At 42.1% G+C, this 6,944-nt stretch overlaps 1 long non-coding RNA gene, 1 other non-coding gene and 1 pseudogene across 2 annotated transcripts; all 3 read right to left on the bottom strand.

The window, feature by feature from the left end:
• Positions 1-1,247: 1,247 nt before the first annotated feature.
• On the bottom strand, positions 1,248-5,499 carry LOC120966484 (uncharacterized). The gene is made up of 2 exons (XR_005760248.3): positions 3,842-5,499; positions 1,248-1,628 (listed from the first exon to the last, which is right to left on the bottom strand). It is a non-coding gene; the product is annotated as an uncharacterized lncRNA (long non-coding RNA).
• Positions 4,092-4,240, bottom strand: LOC120967725 (small nucleolar RNA snoR136). The gene has a single exon (XR_005761446.1). It is a non-coding gene; the product is annotated as a small nucleolar RNA snoR136 (small nucleolar RNA).
• Positions 4,303-4,398, bottom strand: LOC120967533 (small nucleolar RNA SNORD25; annotated as a pseudogene).
• Positions 5,500-6,944: the final 1,445 nt, after the last annotated feature.

Raw genomic sequence — 6,944 nt, 5'->3', positions numbered from 1 at the left:
GCCGTGGACGAGGGCGTCGGTGAAGCTGCTCCGGTGGTTGGGTTGAAGATGGTGCCGATGATGCGAATCTGCCGCCGTGGACGGGGCGTCAGATGCTACTCTGGTAGGTTGGACGAGGGTGTGACGAAACGTATCTGAGGCCGTGGACTTGGGCGTTGGCAAAGCAGTCCCGGTAGGGTTGTGAATGTTATAGGCGAAGCTACTCCGGTAGGGTTGAGGATGGTGTCGGCGAAGCGGCTCCGGTAGGGTTGAGGAAGGTGTCGGAGAAGAGGATCAGAGGCCGTCGACGGAGGCGTCGGTGGGGCAGCTCCGGGGGTGTGGATGAAGCGTCTCCTGTGGGGAGTATGAAGAAGCCGCTGCAGATGCGCTACGGTTGACGAGAGTACCGGCGAAGTAGATCCGGCGCCGTGGACAAGGCCGACACCGAATGGGTTGTGGTACAGTGGTGGATGAGCAGTCTACTTGTTTCTAGGGGAGGTGGGAGTGGTAGATGCGGCCAGCAGATCTGGCGAGGTGGACGCCGCTGGCGAGGTGTACGCCGGTGGATGAGTAGTCTAGGGTTTCGAGAGGGCTAGTAAGGCCGATGAAGTACGGACGACGTGATGTAAGATGCTCTGGTGCTGTGGAGTAGTCGTTTTTGTGGGAGGGGGAGAGGAAATGGAGGTGTCGTGTGGTGGGGGGAACCGGAAGTTACCAAAGCAGCCCCAACCTATTATGTAAATGAGGGTCGTATTGTAACTATTGTTCTACGTGCACCAAGGACAGAAGAGGAATTTCACATGCTAAAGACTGGTGGCGGAAATTTTAGAAGGAGACGGGAGATTTTGCCGTCCGCGGGATTGTTCGTATCCAGTTTTAACTAATTTTGGACAGTGCTAGCGAGAAGGTCATGCGAGACTGTGTACACGGGGCACATGTCAGCACTTAAGAACTAGTATGTAGTCCACCCAGAAAAAAAAGACAATAACTCGGAATGATGCGCCAATAACTTGGACGTTCACACGGGCACGGCCAATCGTACGGGTGAGGCGCATTCACAAAGAAAGAGATCAAACGCTCAGCCTATGTATTTCTCGTGTAAATATATAATTTAGTGCCACTGATTATTTATTTTAAAGATAATGCATTGACATGTTAATTTTAATATAGAGGCATAGAAAAAAAATGAATATAATAGTCCCACAAAAGAAATGGATATTGTAGTCCGCTACTTAAAAGTGTTACCTCGTATGATTACATTGCCTCCATTTCATAAAATGCGTACCCGTTGAATTCATATATGAATATTACACATATTACTTCATAATAGAACCATAAATCATCCAAGACTAATGAATTTGAATGCAAAACTAACAATGGTACATTTAGATGATAAATACAATGGTTGTTTGAAGAAACATCACTCAAACTATGGCATGCACAATTGAAAAGGACTATTTGAAAGAAAATGCGATATATGAGTGTCCAATCAATCTTTAGGCTGCCTCCCCTTCCCAAGCCAGCCAACGACGATTGCCGCACCTTCAGCAGGACCACACCGCACTCAGGCCCGCTTCACTTGCCCGCCACCGACCACCGCACTACCGCCGCACTGCCACCTCCCCGCACTACCAATAGCCGGAAGAGCTCTGGCAAACAGCAGCACGATGGGACAAGGAATAGAAGAATAGTCAAAGAAAGGCTTAAACATAAGCAAATGTAAGATTAAGTTTTAATTATGGTTAGAACATTTCTACATTTTCATATTATGAATCAAAAGGTCCTAAAAGAGAGGAAAAAATTGTTGCAGGGGAAATTACAAGCTACAGACACAAGGAAGGAATTAGCAGCATTAGCTCTCATGCATGGGCAACTGTGAATGTTTTGAGAAACAATCCTTAAATGTAACATCATTGCCATATTCTTTCTCCTGTATCAAATCAGTAATTCAGTAAAACAATGGCATATACCAAAAGATACAGCAAATGCCCTATCAGAGTAACTATGACAAAAAAAATAGCCCATCTGGATATACATCCATAGCTAAAATCTTAAATTCATCATGTATGGTGGTAGTAATAAAAACCCGCAGGAAATAAAAAAACTTCTCCGATTAATGTTCGTTGCGAAATCCAAAGCATGCACAAGTGAATGTAGGAACTGAAATAAGACCCGATAGAAAATCACAACATTCAATTTGATTAAAACAATCTTACTAATTCAACATTTTTAGTTTGATGGTACACTTTCCTAATCAAAAGATAGGAGAGCACCCCTTCTCCCAAAGTTACGGGGGTCATCTGGGATCAGAAAAATTCCAATTTGAATGTGTTCATATCCAACTACCCGAAGGGACGATATCAGAAAAAGCAAAAAGTACATGGGCGGTTTCAAGTTGTTTTGGTTGTGCAGTTTTCGATCGCTGAAATTGAATCCATCAATGCGGTAAAGGACAAAGTAGAAACAAATCCTCCATTTCCCTGCCTTGTGAAACAAATCCTCCATTTCCCTGCCTTGCGACCGAACAAAGAAGAAATGCCCTCGTCTAGAAAAAGAGACATGTTGGTTGACCAACCAGCTTCTGGAAAAAGAGACGTGCCCTCATCTCTATCTGTAGAGCAACATGCTGGTTCCTCCTATTCAAAGTTCTCTTGGATTCCAAAAAGCATCGCTACCCGCATACTGAAGTTGCTTAAATCTATTGAATTCCACCTCTGCACCTCTTTCTTGGGGATCATTCACTCTTACCTCGTCTGGAGCAGACGAAACGTCTTTTGTTTGGGCTAGGTCACCTGCGAGACTCGCTAATATACTACTTTCTTTCAGGCAATGAAAAAAACCTGTTGTTCAATTCCAGATGTCTCCAAGTGCAGTTAATTGAATTAACTGGAAGCCTAATTCAGGATACTAGCATCCAGCTAATTCAATTCAACTTGTATTTAACAATTCCAAGAAAATTTAATTTAAATCAGCTCATGTTTCTTCATGTACTTATTCAGCGAAGTTAAGAATTGTGTCCACTATATTCCACTTTGTTTCTTTAGAGTAGCAATTGGTGCAGGGGAGCGGTGGAAATTTGTGAAATCTCATGTCATCATCTTAACTCCTCAGACACAAAATATATTGAGAGCCGCTAAACACAAGAGGTAGGGAAACCTCAATATCTAAAGCCAACTAACGAATATAGAAACACTGAACAGTTTAAATATAAATATTGATTGTCTCATGGCAAGTCCCAAAGTTTAACTGCAGCAACGCCACTATCAAGGGCAATGGAATATGAGACCACCTTCGACGGAAAAATTCCAAAGGAATATTAACATTCAAAGGTTTGTTTTGTGACGTTTGCCAAGGAATATACAAACACAGATAGTTTGCTCCTTATCAGGCAGAAGGACTCGGATGTCCCCCCGTCACACACAATAAGATCACTAGTTTGGAAGTAATTCATTCATTGTTACTTAAAGTAATTCATTCATTGTTACTTCAGAATGACTAATTCACATCTAGATGTTTTTTAAGGATGTCACATATAGATGTTTATTAAGGATGTCATGTCTAAGTAGTTAAACACATAATTAGGGGCTTCAAGATTTGTACAAAATGTTTTTTAAATTGTTTTTTGCTGATGTTTTTTAAATTGTTTTTTGCTGATGTTGTGTTTAGATGTGACCATACTTAGATTTGTTACTTCCCTTCCAAGAAAGAAAGTTTGAACGGAATTATGAGGCCAATACAACCAGGTTAGATTAAGTGCTTTCCTGATTCGATCTTTAGGATACTGGTTCCTTGAATTTCTGAACGAAACTTACAAGTTCTGGTTGCACCTTAACAATAGGTATTCACAAAGCTATCAACATACCTATGGCGGACATTTTAGTCGATGCAGCGCTTGCAGAACATCTGTCTGGCTAGGAGACCGAGCAAATCAAGTTCAGCCGCATATAACATTCCATAACGCCTGTGCAAATCCTTCGTCCACATGATTCCATTTGTTCATTCGTTCTACCATCGATTTGATCTGGTCATTCAATTCTCAGACTACGTGGAAAAAAAAGATAAACATTTTATAAACAAACAAATGCCAAACATAAATAATCCAGCAAATAAGGCAGTGTAGTTCCTCGACGTCCAATCGCATCACAAAATTTCCGCACTGGATAGCGAGAGGAACAATTGTTTTCTGCTTCCCGTCTCGTCACTGCCCGGGAACCATACAAATTAGTTCACAGACACGAATACTGTTAAGAGAAGCAGCAGATCAAAACACGCAGCAAAGAAAGATCCAATATATAGTATACTAGGAATCATGATGATTTCCAAGACAACTCAGTCCCTTAGATGTTCTTTGACCATGCGATCATTTCCGCAGGAGTCATTACAGGTCTGTAACTGCAAAATTGGCTCATCACAGTTGTCGAAATCAAGATATATCGAAAGAGAGAAACAAGAGAGCGATGTGAACTTTTTAAATGTATGTAAGAGCCGCCGGTGCCCTGGGAGAGAAGCTCGGAGGGCACACGAGAGGGGCGAACTCGGGATACAACGGGACGATGTTGCTTCAAGGGAACGAGTCCATTGGGAACCGATCAGACTCGAGAGACTGTTCATCCCAATGACCAGATGACGAAGCACCAACAAATCGAAAAATGGGGATTAGACGAAGAACAGCAAAACAAATCGAGAGAGAAAAAACAACGAGGACGAAGAAGCGAATCAGCCGGGTGCCGAGGACGAGCGAAGGAGGCGGCGGCGGTGATGAGGTAAACAGGGGGAGAGGCGACTGCTATTTATAGCGACGCGCGCCGCTGCCTTCGCGCAGCAAAACCCTAATGGGCCCTACAGCGATGGGCCAGTCTGCTGCTATGGGCCGCAAGACATGTTTTTCCGGGTGCGGAACAAATACGGGCTCCGCAAGCATCTGAACCCGTACAACTTTCAAAGATGCAATAATTCTTTCCATACAAACTTGAAATGTGCAGCGATAAATCAAGAAATTATACGTTGAACCGTAATAATAATATGTACCCCGTTGCAATGCACATGTATTTTGCTAGTAGCACTAAAGTGGCAGCTTTTCCATTTTAAAAAAAAAAGTAGCAGCTTTTCCCTCACTTCGCACGAATTTGTAAAAAAATAGCAGTTTTCCTCAAATCCTGAGCGAGGTGATTAGACGTACAGATGCACTTTGGCGGCACCCGTGGATAAAATTGGCGGTATTTGAAAATGGTTCAACGTGTATCTGGAAAATGTTCAACCTATATGCATAAAATGGTCAATGTGTATTTAAAATAGGTCAACACATATCTAAAAAATGTAAAAAAAAACTAACAGAAAAAATGAACGAAACCTTTGTAAAACTAGATGGGTGGTTTCTAAAACCGGCCATGGAAGGATTTCAAAACGGTTCATGGAAGATTCACAAAAACCATTTGGGTATGTTGTTGGGCCAGACCACTTCGCGAGACACTGTAGGTGAGCTATGCTTTTGTCTCGCGATAAGCAAGACATGGCATTTGCTTCCGCAAGCACCGGAACCAGAGACAAAAAATGTTAGCCGTTTTTGTGAATATACTTTGTTTTGGATGTTATGATGTGCATGTTATATGGATGTTGTTCTAGTAGGATTTGCTGAACAACTTTCAAACATGAATTCTTTCTTCACATACAAACTTAAAACATGCATTTCAATCAGCCATACAAATTTCAATTTCAATACTACATTGATTATGCTTATTTCAAGGTTGCATAGATATCGATTACAAAGCAACAGTGCACATGCACATCCCTAATAAACATTCCATGTGGACACATTATATCTTAACTAAGCCAGGAAGCACAATCATTACATGCTTCAATTCTCTTTTTTATTCAACAAGAGCACTCTCATTGCTCCTCTGCCTATCACTGTGTTTCCTCCTGGTCCTTCTTGTCACCCATCTCCATCTTGCTCTCCTTCTCATCCTTGCTCAATTGCCTAAGTGCAACAATGTTGTCTAGCTAACATTGCAATGTAGTCAAGCTCCTCCCGTGCCAATATCATTTCAACGTACTCTTAAATATAGATTACATCCAACAATTTCTCCCTTCCACTCTAGCCAAATCGACAAAGAAAACAAACTCGCACCAACGATAGAAAACAATAACTTCGGTTTCATAGGATAAGAGGCAAATGTCAAACTGATTTAGGGCTTACTACGTGATATGAGCACTTAAAGATCACACATGGCTAGGATTTCACATGCGACAAGGGCATGTCGATAATGGTGTCGCCATGGACAACCATGAGCTCCCAACCGTACTCGAGCTTCCGACCATGACGAAGACACAAGAAAGAGAGAGCAATTGGTGAGAACAAGGGGATTGACAAGCATCTTGCCTTTGTTGGGTGCAAGCATTTGCTTTGTGTGTGTGTTGATACCGTTCACGTTGTTTGTGTGTCGTCTCCTTCTGATTCGATAAACCTTTGTTCTTAACTGAGAAAAATACTATCTGCTACTATATTACTTCACCCTTCCTTTTTAGGGAAACCCAACAACTCTACAGAGATTAGCACTGGGATAAGCTAGATACACAAATATGAAACAAGAAACTACACGAGGGACTCAAATGATCCTAGCTTGTGAAATGATAGGATACATGCCATGCAGAAAATCAAGGAAACATTTCAATCCAATCGAACTTCCTCTTGATATTTTGATACAACTTTGTGCCTGCTCGGCTTCAAGCTTTTCCCTATTATTCTATTGAATCTGGGGCTAGATTACCTGTTGAAGAGTCAATGGAATAACGGGTAGCTGCCCTGGGGTTTGCTATGCATCAGTAAGATCCTTCCGAGCACCGCTATTGCAAAGGATGGAAACGACTTTAGAGCCAAATGAATCTTTGGAAGTGGAAAGAGTTCACAAAAGTGGTTTAGTAGTTGCGTTAGAGTGAAAAGGCGGATCGGCCTGTCATTCTAGAGC

Source organism: Aegilops tauschii, chromosome 6 (genome assembly GCF_002575655.3).
Source record: "Aegilops tauschii subsp. strangulata cultivar AL8/78 chromosome 6, Aet v6.0, whole genome shotgun sequence".
NCBI classification, from domain to species: domain Eukaryota; kingdom Viridiplantae; phylum Streptophyta; class Magnoliopsida; order Poales; family Poaceae; genus Aegilops; species Aegilops tauschii.
Note: the sequence above shows the minus strand (reverse complement) of the source record. Positions and strands in the feature narration are given on the sequence as shown.